This window comes from Heterocephalus glaber, unplaced genomic scaffold (assembly GCF_053883595.1).
Source record: "Heterocephalus glaber isolate CG9 unplaced genomic scaffold, H.glaber_assembly_v1.0 deba00001472, whole genome shotgun sequence".
NCBI classification, from domain to species: domain Eukaryota; kingdom Metazoa; phylum Chordata; class Mammalia; order Rodentia; family Bathyergidae; genus Heterocephalus; species Heterocephalus glaber.
The window spans coordinates 42,492,730-42,508,193 of NW_028258315.1; the positions used below are offsets into that span (position 1 = coordinate 42,492,730).

The 15,464-nt window shown below is 39.6% G+C and overlaps 1 protein-coding gene across 5 annotated transcripts in view; it reads left to right on the top strand.

The window, feature by feature from the left end:
* Positions 1 to 15,464, top strand: part of Sfmbt2 (Scm like with four mbt domains 2) — a 235,580-nt gene that overhangs the window by 63,871 nt on the left and 156,245 nt on the right. The window lies entirely within an intron of this gene.

Below are 15,464 nucleotides of genomic sequence, written 5' to 3' on the forward strand. Positions count from 1 at the left end.
TTTCTTGACAGCAGCCATTCTTTCTGGGGTGAGATGGAATCTCAGTGTTGTTTTCATCTGCATCTCTCCAATGACCAGTGATGTTGAACATTTTTTCATATGTTTACTTACTGCTTTTACTTCTTTGTCTGAGAAATGTCTGTCCATTTCAGATGCAAAGTTTTGGATTGAGTCTTTAAATTTGGGAGGTCTGAATTTTTTATGTTCTTTATAGATTCTAGATAGTAGACCTTTGTCTGAGGAAAAGCAGGTGAAAATTTTTTTCCACCTTGTGGGTTGTCTCTTCACACTATTGGTGGTTTCTCTTGCTGTGCAGAAGCTTTTTAGTAAGAAGAGATCCCACTTTTTGATTGTTTGTGTTAGTTCACGGGCAACTAAGGTTTTGTTCATAAAATCTTTTCCTACACTAGTGTCTTCAAGAATTCTACTTAACCTGTGTTCCAGCTGATTCAGCGTTTCTGTTTTAATATTTAGATGTTTAATCCATTTTGATTTTTGTTTAATGCATGGTGAGAGATATAGGTCTACTTTTAATCTTTGGCAAGTTGAAACCCAATTTTTCCAGCACCATTTATTAAAGAGGCTATCTTTCCTCCAGTGAGGGTGTTTGGCTCCTTTGTTGAAGATGAGGTGGCTGAGTGTATCTGGAGTTGTTTCTGCAACTTCTAATCTGTTTCACTGGTCCTCAGGTCTGTTTCTTTGCCAGGACCATGAAATTTTTGTCACAGTAGCTTTGTAGTATAATTTCAAGTTGGGGATTGTGGTACCCCCTGCCATGTCTCTGTTGCCTAGAATTGCTTCTGCTATTCTGGGTGTCTTCTTATTCCAAACGAATTTTTGGATTGTTTTCTCAAGGTCTGTGAAGTATGCTGCTGGAATTTCAATTGGGATGCATTGACTCTATATAGCACTTTTGGAAGTATGACCATTTTCACTATGTTGATTCTTCCTACCCAGAAGCAATGGATGTCTGTCCATTTTCTGATATCATCTTCAATCTCTCTTTTCAGAGTGCCATAGTTTTCAGAGAAGAGGTCTTTGATATCTTTTGTTAGGTTGATTCCTAGGTATTTCAATTTTTTGGATGATATTGTGAAAGGAATTGTTTGCCCTATTTCTCTCTCAGTGAGTCTATTGTTTGTGTAGAGGAAAGCTATTGATTTTTGTGTGGACCTTGTATCCAGCTACTTGACTGAATTTGGTTATTAAGTCTAGAAGCCTTTGATGGAGTTCTTGGGGTCTTCTATATAGAGTATCATGTCATCTGCAAATAATGACAATTTGACTTCTTCATTCCCTATCTTTATTCCTTTTCTTTCTCTTGTCTAATTGCCGTGGCCAGTGTTTCCAGAACTCTATTGAACAGGAGTGTTGATAGTGGACATCATTTACTTGTTCCTGATTTTAGTGTGAAAGATTTCAGTTTTTGACCATTTAGTATGATATTGGCTGTTGGTTTTTTCGTAGATGGCTTTTATCAGTTTGAGGTAGAGACCATCTATTCCAATTTTTTGTAGGGTTTTTATCATAAATGAGTGTTGGATTTTGTTGAATGGTTTTTCTGCATCTATGGAGATGATCATATGGCTTCTGTCCTTGGCTCTATTGATATAGTGTATTACATTGATTGATTTGTTATGTTGAACCATCCCTGCATCCCTGGGATGAATCCCACTTGATCAGGGTATATGATCATCTTGATGATCTTCTGCATTCTATTTGCCAGTATCTTAGTAAGGATTTTTGCATCTATGTTCATTAGTGAGGTTGGCCTATAGTTCTCTTTTTGTTTGGTCCTTCTCTGCTTTGGGGATCAAGGTGATGCTTGCTTCCAGGAATGAATTTGGGAGTATTGCTTCCCTTTCAATTTCATTGAAGAGTTTAAACAGTAGTGGCTTTAGTTCCTCTCTAAATGTCTTATGGAATTCAGTGGTGAAGCCATCAGGACCCGGGCTTTTCTTAGTTGGTAAGGTTTTAATTATGTTTTCAATTTCATTGATTGATATTGGATTGTTTAAAATTTATTGGTCTTCTTCATTCAACTTTGATAATTTATAGGTATCCAGGAATCGGTCCATTTCTTCTGTGTTTTCCATCTTATTGGCATATAGCTTGTCGAAGTAGGTATTGATGATCCTGTGGATTTTTGCTGGGTCCATTGTAATTTCACCCTTTTCTTTCCTAATTGCATGGATTTGGGCCTTTTCTTTCCTTTTTCTGATAAGGTTGGCTAAGGGCTTGTCAATTTTGTTTATTCTTTCAAAGAAACAACTCTTGGCTTCATTGATTTTTTTGTATCATTCTCTTAGTCTCCATTGCATTGATTTCTGCTGTGACCTTTATAATTTCCTCCCTTGTGTGAGCTTTGGGTTTGTCCTGCTCTTCTCTTTCTACAAGCTTGAGGTTCAGCATCAGATTGTTTAATTGGGCTCACTCTGTTTTCCTAATGTGAGTATTCACTGCTATGAATTTCCCTCATAAGGCTTCTTTTATTGTGTCCCACAGATTCTGATATGTTGTATTGTCTTTGTCATTTAATTGAAGGAACTATCTGATTTCTTCTTTAATTCCCTCTGTGACCCATGGGTTATTCAGAAGTGTGTTGTTCAATTTCCATGTGTTTATGAAATTCTTACGACTTCTTTTGCTATTGATCTCCAATTTCATTGAACTATGGTCTGATAATATACAGGGGATAACTTCAGTTCCTTTGCACTTATTTAAACATGTTCTATAAGTGAGTATGTGATGTATCTTGGAGAATGACCTATGTGCAGAATGTGTATTCTGATTTTGTAGGGTTGTACACTCTGAAAACATCTGTTAAGTTCATTTGTTCAAGAGTTTGATTGAGTTCTAGTATTTCATTTTTTTTTTAGTCTAATTGATCTATCTATTTGTGACAGTGGCATATTGAGGTCCACTACTATGACTGTATTAGTGCTTATATGATTTTTCATGTCCGTTAGTATTTGTTTTATGTAGTTGGGTGCACTAGTGTTTGGTGCATATACATTTATGATTGTCATCTCTTCCTCTTTGATTCTTCCCTTTTCAAGGATGTAGTGTCCTTCTTTGTCTCTCTTAATCAGTGTTGGTTTGAAATCCACTTGGTCTGCAAAGATGATAGCTGCCCCTGCTTTTTTTCGGGTTCCTGTCACACAAAGTATTGTTTTCCACCCTTTACCTTTCAGTCTATGAGTTTCTTTTTGAATTAAGTGTGTTTCTTGTAAGGACCATATTGTTGAATCTTGCTTCTGGACCCATTCTGCAAGTCTGTTTCTTTTGATTGGTGAATTGAACCATTAACATTGATGGTTATGATTGATACGTATTGACTTATCATTGTCATGACTTTTTCTTTTTGTTGGATTCTCCCCCTTTGTGTTTAATTGCTTGTCATACTGGATGGATATATTCTCCTGGGCTTGCTGGGGTCATGATCCTTGTTGTCTTTTCCTAGGATATTGGGTTTTTTTTTAAAGTTTTCTATGCAACCGTAGGTTCTGCAATAGGTTGTTAGGCTGTAATAGACAGTGCTTTTTTGTTTTTGTATATCCTTTTATTGGTACATTTTAGGTATACAATATAATGACATTCATCATTGGAGATATGCACCTTTATATACTTTCTTGGCTCTTAGTTTTTCCCCCTTCCCCTGCCCTCCCTTCAACCCCTCCATCCCTCCCTATGTACAAAGACTTTGTTTCCTTTTTTTCATTTTCTCATATTAATTCCATTTCCTTCTTTCCTTTCCCCTACCCCTCCCACTTCCCCTTTACCCCTTTTCTTCCTCTTTCACATTATCTGTTATACCTTTTAGTCCTCATTTATACTTTCAGTTTCTCACACTAGAGAAACTGTTCAGTATTTACATATGTGTGTCCTATTTATTTCACTTAAGAGTATCACCTCAATGTGCATCCATTTAGCAATAAATGTCCCTTATTTCTCATTTTTGATGGCTGAGTAGTACTCCATTTTAGAAAAAACCCACATTTTCTTTATCTAGTCTCCAGTTGATGGCATTTGGGATGCTTCCAAGTTTTAGCTGTTACAAACTGTGCTGCTATGAACATGGGTGCACATATAACACTGTGGTATGATTCTTTTAATTCTTTGGGGAAGATACCCAGCAGGGGAATAGCTGGCTCAAATGGGACTTCCAGTCCTAGTTTTTTGAAGTATCTCCATACTGATTTCCACAGTAGTTGCACCAGTCTACACTTAAACCAGCAGTGGAGCAGTGTTCCTCTTTCCCCACAGCCCCTCCAGCATTTGTTATTGGTTGATTTCATGATAGCAGCCAGTGCAGGTTTGGTATTCATGAAGTTCATAACATGCTCTTTGTCATGAAAGTGTCTTATTTCACCATCAATTTTGAAAGATAGTTTTTTGGGGTACATCAACCTGGGTTGGAGGCTGTTTTCTTTTAGGGCTTGGAATATGTCACTCCAAGCTCTTCTTGCCTTGATGGTTTGTGTTGAGAAGTCTGCTGTGATTCTGATGGGCTTTCCTTTGTATGTGATTTGTTTCTTTTCTTTAACTGCTTGTAGAATTTTGTTTTTCTGTTGGGTTTCTGGAATCTTAACTATTATATGCCTATGTGTAGATATTTTTTGTTCAAGGCTAGTTGGAGTCCTGTATGCCTCAGTGATCTGTATGTCAAGTTCTTTTCCCCTACTTTGGATGTTTTCTGTCATCACTTCTGTGAACAGTTTTTTTTATGTCATCTGCACTCTCTCTGGTTTCTTCATTTACTCCAAACAGATGTTATTCTTTGGATCATCTAGTAGCTGCTGCATTGATTTCTCATGGTCCGTTACTATTCTGAAGAATTTTTTTTTCCTGGTCTCTAATTGCAATCTTATCTTCTATATGTGAAATTCTGTCCTCACATTAGCTCATTCTGCTGCCTAAACTTTTTTAAAAAAATTTTTGTATTAAATTCTTTTATTGGTACATTGTAGGTATACAACACAATTACATTTCTCATTGGGAATTGTACCTTTACATAATGCAACTTGGTTCTTATTTTTTCCCCATTCCTAGCCCTCCCTTCACCCCCTCCACCCTTCCCTATTTACAAAGACTTTATTTCCATTTTTTCCATTTCTCATCATTTTTCCTTTCCCTTCTTTCCTTTCCCCTGCCCCTCCCACTACCCCTACCCCTTTGGACCTTTTCTTCCTATTTTACATTATCGATTATTCATTCTAATCATTGGTACATTTTAGGTATACAATATAATGACACTCATCATTGGAAATTTGCACCTTTACATAGTCTCTCTTGGTTCTTATTTTTCACCCTTGCCAGCCTTCCCTTCAACCCCTCCATTCCTCCCTATTTACAAAGATTTTGTTCCTATTTTTCCATTTTCTCATATTAATCCCATTCCCTTCTATCCTTTCCCCTAGCCCTCCCACTTCCTTTCCGTTTGCCCCTTTTCTTCCTATTTCACATTACCTATTATACATTTAGTCCTTATTTACACTTTCAGTTTCTCACACCAGAGTACCTTGGTCTGGTGGTCTGGTGTCCTCTGCGTCTTTGTAATGTGGAACCAGGTGGCTGCCTGTCTGCAGCGGGGTGATTCTGCGTCTTCAGCGCGACTCAGAACCTCGGTAAGGCGTGCACAGACCTGCCTGTCTGCAGCGGGCTGATTCGGCATATTCCGCGGGACTGGGGACCTCGGTAGGGCGTAGGCAGACCTGTCTATCTGCAGCGGGGTGATTCGCCGTCTTCCACATATTTCTTTGTTTAGCAGAACCTCTGCAGTAAGTCCTAGTCTCCTGCGAGCCCCGGCAGCACAGGGCGAATTACAGAAAAGGTAGACAAATGAGACTGAGAAGAAGCTGAGCTTTGGGTTTGATCAGTGCTGCTCTGGGCAGCAAAGACCTGCTGCCTAAACTTTCAATGGAGTTTTCAGTCTCCTGGAAATCTGCATCTGTTGTATGGATTCCATTTATTTTCTATTTTGGGATTCCATCATGTTCCTCAGCTCCTCTATTTTTTCATATGTGTTTGCTCTAAATTTATTAATCATGTCTTGCACTATGGGCACAATCTCTGCTGTTATCTGATAAATTATTTCCGATTTCATTTTTTCCAGATCTTTTGTTGCCAGTTCAGGGATTCCAGGTGGTTGAGTGTCAGATTGTCCGATCCTGTTTCCCTTTGGGGTTGCTTTAGGTGATCTGGGAGTCTGGTTTTGAGATTTGTTTATGTGTCTTCTCATTTCAGTGGGGGTGTGTGTGCTAATAGTGCCTGCGTGGCTCATCTTCTTGGCACTGGGGGTGGGGGTATGGCTGCCCAGAAAGCTCACCTATCCAGTGCTGGCGGTGGCTCAGCTCCTGTGTGCTGGGGGCCATGGTATGGTTGCCCAGAATGCTTACCTCCTCATCACTCTGGGCTTGTTTTCATAAAAGCATTTTTATAAGTGGGGGAAGTGAAATTTGTTAAGATTTCTTACATACTTGTTATTTTATAAGGACAAATGAATGTATTTTAGTTTAATACGAAGTGAATTTATTAATCGATTTGTAAGTTTTTCTCTACTTTTCTTTCCTAGTTAAAGCAAACTGTTAAAGAATAAGCATATGGGGTAGAACTATAAAAATCAGTATTGTTCTTAATAGTACTGATATGAGTTTATTTTTATCTTGTCATGCTTGTGTCCTGTCTTGTCTTATCAGCATGCATCCTTGACACATTCTCACACACTGAAATGTACATGTATAACTCCCTTAGTCACTTTTATCCTAAAGTTCATCCACTAGGAAAACTTAAAAGAAATTAAATAAATGATAAAAACCTCAGTGCTTTAAATCTACAATGGAGTGTGATTGCCAACAAAAAATTTAGTGCCCCACGGTTAAGCAGAATCAGTACAAGTAGCTTCTGTAAGTACCACTAGTCCATAGATAAAGTAGGTTGTAGGTGATATGTTGTGACCAGAAATGCTATAATCATTATCCTTTCTTTTTCAACAAAGAATGGACACAGAGTCCCATATGAACTCGAAACCCTGCTTCTCTGGATTTCATTTGTTGAATCTGTGAAATGGGAGGATTTGGCTAGATCATAAGTTACCACTGTTAGGTTGGGGATAGATGAACTGTCCTTGAAAAAGATATCCCACCTCACTCCCACCCTTGCCAAGATGCACATATCACCAACTGGATGGAGAAGGAGTGGGTGGGTGTGTAAGACATCTATTCTGGAAGAGCTCTGCACATGAGGAAATCATTGTGATCTCCTAGAAAATGCCTGGATTTCAGCAACAAATAACTGTTTGTACTGGAACAGTCTGTATTTATAAAGTGAATCAGGGAGGAGGTGGTTTCAGAGGCCAGAGATAAGAGACCTCTCTTCATTCCCTTGATTCCTGACAGCTAAAGGGATTTTGGTCTGCTGGTGGTTTTGTGGATCCAGCAAAAGTTAGATGAGCCCGTTGAGTGGGGGCAGGTTGTGTTGCTTGTGCAATGGGAGAGGAGGAGAGGAGACAGGGAGGAGCGAGGAAGGAAGAGATGGAAAGAAATAGATGGGCAGGGAGGTGATGTAGAGTGAGGGTGAGGAGGAGGGAGGAAAAGACAGAATGGGAAATAGGTACAGAGATGGACAGAGAGGGAGAAGGGAAGAGACGGAGGTTAATAGAGAGAGGAGTCGGGGGGAGGAAGAGGGGAGAAGCTGGGGTTCTGCTTATCTTGGGTGGCTTAGTGGAGTTTTCTCACTGGTGTAGCTGGTGATGACTGGTTAACACTGTCCTCAGGGTGCTGTTGACACAGCCTCCCAGGTGCTCTGGGCTGAGGTCCACAGCTATCCTGTGAATGCATAATGGTGTGTGCTGCTGACTGCTGGGTGGCCTCCTCCACAGGGAACTAAAATGATTAATTAATGTTTGACGATGCAGGTTAATTATGGGGTTGTGCTCAAGTGAAGTTGGCCCTTGAACAAGTGGGGTGTGTGTGTGTGTGTGTGTGTGTGTGTGAGATATTAGAGATTGAACTGAAGACCTTTACAGTAAGCTACATTCCCATGCCTTTTCTTATTTTTTATTTTGAGACAGAGTCTTATTAAGTTGCTCAGGCTGGGCTGGAGCTTGGGATCCTCCTGCCTCAGCCTCCCTGAGTGCTGGGATTACAAGCATGTGCCACCATGCTAAACATCAATTAGAAGGATAATTCTAATAGAAGTCTCAAAATAGCAGCCTTGGAACTAGCTGGACTAGTTATTTTTGATCATAATAAGAACTATTATAAAATTAGCTGAAGCTATCAATTTATCTTTCTGGTTGTTTGAAAGAATTTTGAAAAATTGGTGTTGCAATTGTAGAGGGCATAATACAGAGAGCTCCTTGCAAATGGTAGCCACAGTGGTGATTTCTGGGGCATAGTTGTCACAAGGAATCTCTGCTAGCTCCTGATAACCCTGAAACATTGTCTTCTGGGGTTTCTTTGACCCTTACCATAGGCAGCTGTGGTAATGTGGAAATCTGGCTCTGGAATTCTTTTGACACTGAGAAGTCGGGTCTATGTTTTATCTCCCTGAATCTGGGTGGGTTTTTGACTTTGAGGCCAGTAGTGTACAGCCTGTGTGACCACATTTGGTTTCCAGGATGGAGTATTAGAAAGTGATGCAGCTGTTGCCTTATTTTCTGGCCACTGGTTACTTATTTTCTTGGCCCCCTGAGTCACCTCAGGTCAGGCATGCTGTGAGCATGCCACCCCACATGGAAAGGCCACAGCTAGGTTCCTGGCCAGCGGTCCTTGTCTTACAGTTGGAGATGGGAATGGACAGGCCTTCAGGTGTCCCCAGCCCTGGCCAGCCTGGAAGGACACTTGGGCAGGGACTCCTCCCAGTCAAGGCCATAGTTCCTGTGGAGTAGAGGTGAGACTGGCTGTGCCCTAACCAGTTTTCTGGGAGCACCATCAAAGGGCGTTTGAGGTTCCCGAGTGTTGGTGCACTTGGTCACAGCACAGAAGGCGCCTTCTCTCTCCTGGGGTGTTTTCAGGCTGTGCTCCTCAAGTGACTCACCTGCACCTTTGTTTCTGCGGAAGTCCCTGGCTCTTCCTGTGCTACAGCCGGTGGCTTCTAAAGACAGGTGTGCCAACACATAGCGCAGCTTATGGAACCTTCCCTGTAAGAAGAGACCCGTGCGGTCAGAACAGAGGCTCCTCTTTCCGCTTACAAACTGGGTAGAGACAGCAAACTTGGTTTCATCAGCAGCATCAGCTGTCCCTGTTTTGTCCACTGTCACTTCAGCCTCTACCACTATGCTTGACAATGTGACTGCTGCTCTGCTTGTACTCTCAGGGGGAGATTTTTGGACTTAACAAACCTTGTTACATTTGTCACATGCAAAACCAGAAAGAGTTTTGAATGTGCTGATAAAAACAGCGAGTGATCACGTCTTGGTGAGGAGATGAAGGATTGATGCCCATAACGCTACTATGAATTCAGGAGCAGGCTGGGGGATGGGGGGAGAAATGAAAGATTAGGGAGGGGTCCCAGTTTCCTATGCCTTGTGGGCCCTGTGGGTATCATGTAGCAAATGTGTATGAAGGTGGAGGTCCTTTGAGACCCTCAGGGAAGGCCATTCCTGCTGTTGCTGGTTTAGAAGAAGTGGCTTGGTAGAAAGATCAGAAGTCTACGAAAAGAGGTAGGTCCTGGGTTAAATCATTGGAGGAGGCAGCCTTAGCCTCCTAGCTAGTTAATATGAATAGGAGTCTTCTTAGCCATTTTGCTCTCACAACAATTTTTTGAAGATACATGTCTTTGTACTTAGAGAGCTTTTGTATTTTAAACATAAAAGAAAGCATGACCTCAGAATTGTGGGCTTTCCCTGGCACCATTAGGATTTCAGCACTGCATTTACTGTATCAAAGAGGAAGTTGCTTTATTCAGAGTACTACTTTGGGATGGCTGCATGCAAAAACACTGAAAGTGGATGTAAAATTCACATGTTATGTAAAAATTAATTTAAGACGGAGCATGAGTCTAAATGTAACCCTAAAACTATAAAACTTCTAGAAGACAGCATGGCAGAAAAGCTCTGTCACAAGCTTTGTGACCTGGGGTTAGACAAAGAGTTCTTAGACCTGAGGCCAAAAAACAAACTGATAAATTGGACACCATCAAAATTAAAAACTTTTCTGTGTGAAAAGACATTGTTAAAAGGATGAAAACATAAGTTACACACTGGGAGAAAATACTTTCAAGCCATATATCTGACAAAAGACCTGTTGAATCTAGAATAAAAGGGACTCACACTTAGCAGGGTGAAAATAGATAACCCAATTTAAAAAATGGGCAAAAGCCTTTAAAAAAAGGTACAGAGAATGTGTTCAGTATCATTAACCATTAGAGAAATGAAAATTGAAGCTACAGTGAGATATTACTATATACCTATTAGAATTAGCAAAATAAAAGATTACAGATAATACCAAGTATGTGCAAAGCACATGGACTAACAGGAATTCTCAGACATTGCTGGTGGCAATGGAACATGGGAAAGCTATTCTGGAAGACAGTTTGGCAGCAGCTTCTTATGCTTTCCATATAACCCAGCAATCTTAATCGTGGGCATGTGCCCTAGAGAAATGAAAACTCATGTTCACATAAAATCAGTGTACAAATGGCTATACAATTGTAGACAACAACTGTATTTATAGTGACCTCAGCCTGGGAACAAATCAGATGTTTTTCAGGTGGAAAATGGATAAATGATGGTGCTGGAATATATGCTGGAATACTGCTGGCAAAAAAGTAAGAGTGAACCATTGATACATAATAGCCAAGTGAAGAATATCAAAGGCATTATACTAGGTAAAAAACACTAGGCTCAAAGGTTGCATATTGATTGATTTGTATTATATGAAGCTCCTTAAAATGTAGGAAACTTGGTTTGTATAAGAGATACAGGAAGAAACTTTTTGGGGGATGTTGGAACTATTGTTCTGTGTCCTAATTGTGATGGCAGTAATGGGAATTTATACTTGCATTAAAATTTATAGAACTCTACCCCTGAAATGTCCATTTTAATTGTATAATAGAAAAAATTAAAGGGATAATCCTAGCAATTTCTTTTGTTGATACCAGAAAGGCATGGGAAGGTTTCCTTGTGAGGAAAGCCTGGTTTCCCTGGGCAGCTGGTGGCTCATGTCTAGAGAGGTGAAGGGCAGCAGTGGTTGGCACAAGTCCTTAGTGTAAGGGATGGCTGGGAAGTGGCTTGTCCTTCTGTGTAGTCGATAGGGCACAGCAACACCCCCAAGCTTGATTTGTGTTTCGTTACTTCCTTAAAAATCTCACCCAGAGGTTTGCATGGAGAAAGTAGAATGTAGTTCCCTTACCCTGGAGGAGAACAAAAGGGAATTTAATTTGGTTTTAAGAGCACATTTGATAAAGAATAAGAGGGTGTATTGGGACCAGGAAACAAAGATTTAAAGTGATTATGTAGAGCCACAGAATTGAAATTTTCAATTTCCAGGGCACTTTGTAGAGATTTAACTACATCATTCAAAACTGAGGCTAATCAGAGTTATACAATTAAATTACCATGCACTGCTTAGAAAATTAAAGGGTAAACTCCATAGTCTGTGTGATTTGAAGAAGGATTTATTTCAAGGAAGTGCAAATGGCTATTATTAGTCTACATCTGCTAATAATATTTACAAGGGATGCCAGAAGTGTTGTGGGTCTTCAGAGTGGTACCAGCCTAAGTGGATTTCAGACAAAAATTCAGAGCCAGAGCTTTCAAACAAGACACTCCAATTGTTCCCAGGGGCATGCTGTTGTAGTTTAGGAATATTAGGGAGTGTGTAAGGAGGTCTTTTTTTTTTTTTTATTAAATTCTTTTGTTGGCACATTGTAGGTATATAACACAATTACATTTCTCATTGGGAATTGTACCTTTACATAATGCATCTTGGTTCTTATTTTTTCCCCATTCCTAGGCCTCCCTTTACCCCCTCCACCCTTCCCTATTTACAAAGACTTTATTTCCATTTTTTCCATTTCTCATCATTTTTCCTTTCCCTTCTTTCCTTTCCCCTGCCCCTCCCACTACCCCTACCCCTTTGGACCTTTTCTTCCTATTTTACACGATCAATTATTCATTCTAATCATTGGTACATTTTAGGTATACAATATAATGACATTCATCATTGGAAATTTGCACCTTTACATAGTCTCTCTTGGTTCTTATTTTTCACCCTTGCCAGCCCTCCCTTCAACCCCTCCATTCCTCCCTATTTACAAAAGTTTTGTTCCTATTTTTCCGTTTTCTCATATTAATCCCATTCCCTTCTATCCTTTCCCCTAGCCCTCCCACTTCCTTCCCCTTTGCCCCTTTTCTTCCTATTTTGCATTACCTATTATACATTTAGTCCTTATTTACACTTTCAGTTTCTCACACCAGAGAAACTATTCGGTATTTATACATGTGTGCCCTATTTATTTCACTTCAGAGTATTGCCTCAATGTGCATCCACTTAGCTATAAATGTCTCTAATTTCTCATTTTTTATGGCTGAGTAGTACTCCATTTTATTAAAAAACCACATTTTCTTTATCCGGTCTCCAGTTGATGGGCATTTGGGCTGTTTCCAAGTTTTAGCTGTCACAAACTGTGCTGCTATGAACATGGGTGCACATATATCACTGTGGTATGATTCTTTTAAATCTTTGGGGAAGATCCCCAGCAGTGGAATACCAGGGCCAAATGGGACTTTCAGTCCTAGTTCTTTGAGGTATCCCCATACTGATTTCCACAGTGGTTGCACCAGTCTACACTCGCACCAGCAGTGGAGCAGGGTTCCTCTTTCCCCACAGCCTCGCCAGCATTTGTTATTGAGTGATTTCATGATAGCAGCCATTCTTTCTGGAGTGAAGTGGAATCTCAGCGTTGTTTTCATTTGCATCTCTCGAATGACCAGTGATGTTGAACATTTTTTTCATGTATTTATTTGCTATTTGTACTTCTTTGTCTGAGAAATGTCTGTTCATTTCAGATGCCCATTTTTCAATTGGGTCTTTAAATTTGGGAGGTCTGATCTTTTTAAGTTCTTTATAGATTCAAGATAGTAGACTTTTGTCTGAGGAAGAGCAGGTGAAGATTTTTTCCCACATTGTGGGTTGTCTCTTCACACTGCTGGTGGTTTCTCTTGCTGTGCAGAAGCATTTTAATAAGAAGAGATCCCACTTGTTGGTTGTTTATGCTAGTTCATGGGCAACTGAGGTTTTGTTCATAAAATCTTTTCCTACACCGATGTCTTCAAGGGTTCTACCTAACCTCTGTTCCAACTGGTTTAGAGTTTCTATTTTAATATTTAGATCTTTAATCCATTTTGATTTTAGTTTAGTGTATGGTGAGAGATACCGGTGTAGTTTTAATCTTTGGCAAGTTGAAGCCCAATTTTTCCAGCACCATTTATTAAAGAGGCTATCTTTCCTCCAGTGAGGGTGTTTGGCTCCTTTGTTGAAGATGAGGTGGCTGAGTGTATCTGGAGTTGTTTCTGCATCTTCTGATCTGTTCCACTGGTCCTCAAGTCTGTTTCTTTGCCAGGACCATGCTATTTTTGTCACAGTAGCTTTGTAGTATAATTTCAAGTTGGGGATTGTGGTACCCCCTGCCATGTCTCTGTTACCTAGAATTGCTTCTGCTATTCTGGGTGTCTTCTTATTCCAAATGAATTTTTGGATTGTTTTCTCAAGGTCTATGAAGTATGCTGTTGGGATCTCAGTTGGAATTGCATTAAATCTATATAGCAGTTTTGAAAGTATGGCCATTTTCACTATATTGATCCTTCCTACCCAGGAGCAGGGGATGTCTGTCCAGTTTCTGATATCATCTTCAATCTCTCTTTTCAGAGTGCCTTAGTTTTCAGAGAAGAGGCCTTTGATTTCTTTCATTAGGTTGATTCCTAGGTATTTCAGCTTTTTGGATGCTATTGTGAAAGGAATTATTTGCCCTATTTCTCTCTCAGTGAGTCTGTCTTTGGTGTAGAGGAAAGCTATTGATTTTTGTGTGTTGACCTTGTAACCAGCTACTTGACTGAATTTGGTTATTAAGTCTAGAAGACTTTTGGTGGAGTTCTTAGGGTCCTCTATATAGAGTATCATGTCATCTGCAAATAATGACAATTTGACTTCTTCATTCCCTATCTTTATTCCTTTTATTTCTTTCTCTTGTCTAATTGCCACAGCTAATGTTTCCAGAACTATATTGAACAAGAGTGGTGATAGTGGACAACCTTTTCTTGTTCCTGATTTTAATGTGAAAGATTTCAGTTTTTGACCATTTAGTATGATATTGGCTGTTGGTTTTTCATAGATGGCTTCTGTCAGTTTGAGGTAGAGACCATCTATTTCAATGTTTTGTAGGGTTTTTATCATAAATGCATGTTGGATTTTGTCAAATGCTTTTTCTGCATCCATGGAAATAATCATATGGTTTTTGTCCTTGTCTCTATTGATATAGTGTACTACATTGATTGATTTTCGTATATTGAACCATCCCTGCATCCCTGGGATGAATCCCACTTGATCAGGGTGTATGATCTTCTTGATGATCTTCTGCATTCTGTTTGCCAGTATCTTATTAAGGATTTTTGCATCTATGTTCATTAGTGAGATTAGCCTATAGTTCTCCTTTTTGGTTGGGTCTTTCTCTGCTTTGGGGAAGAAGGTGATGGTTGCTTCCAGGAATGAATTTGGTAGTATTGCTTCCCTTTCAATTTCATTGAAGAGTTTAAACAGTAGTGGCAGCAGTTCCTCTCTAAATGTCTTGTAGAATTCAGCAGTGAAGCCATCAGAGCCCGGGATTTTCTTACTTGATAAGTTTTTAATTACTTTTTCAATTTCATTGGTTGATATTGGGTTGTTCAGAATTTTTAGGTCTTCTTCGTTCAACTTTGGTAATTCATATGTATCTAGGAATCTGTCCGTTTCTTCTGTGTTGTCCATCTTATTGGCGTATAGGTTCTGGAAGTAGGTATTGATGATCCTCTGGCTTTCTGCTGGGTCTGTTGTCATTTCACCCTTTTCATTCCTAATTGCATGGATTTGGGCCTTTTCTTTCCTTTTTCTGACAAGGTTGGCTAAGGGTTTATCAATTTTGTTGATTTTTTCAAAGAACCAACTCTTGGCTTCATTGATTTTTTGTATTGTTCTCTTAGTCTCCATTGCATTGATTTCTCCTCTGATCTTTATAATTTCCTCCCTTGTATGAGCTCTGGGGTTGTCCTGTTCTTTTTCTAGAAGCTTGAGGTTCAGCATGAGGTTGTTTAATTGGGCTCGTTCTGTTTTCCTAATATGCATATTCACTGCTATGAATTTCCCTCATAAGACTGCTTTCATTGTGTCCCATAGATTCTGATATGTTGTATTGTCATTGTCATTTAATTGAAGGAACTGTCTGATTTCTTCTTTAATTTCCTCTGTGACCCATTGGTTATTCAGTAG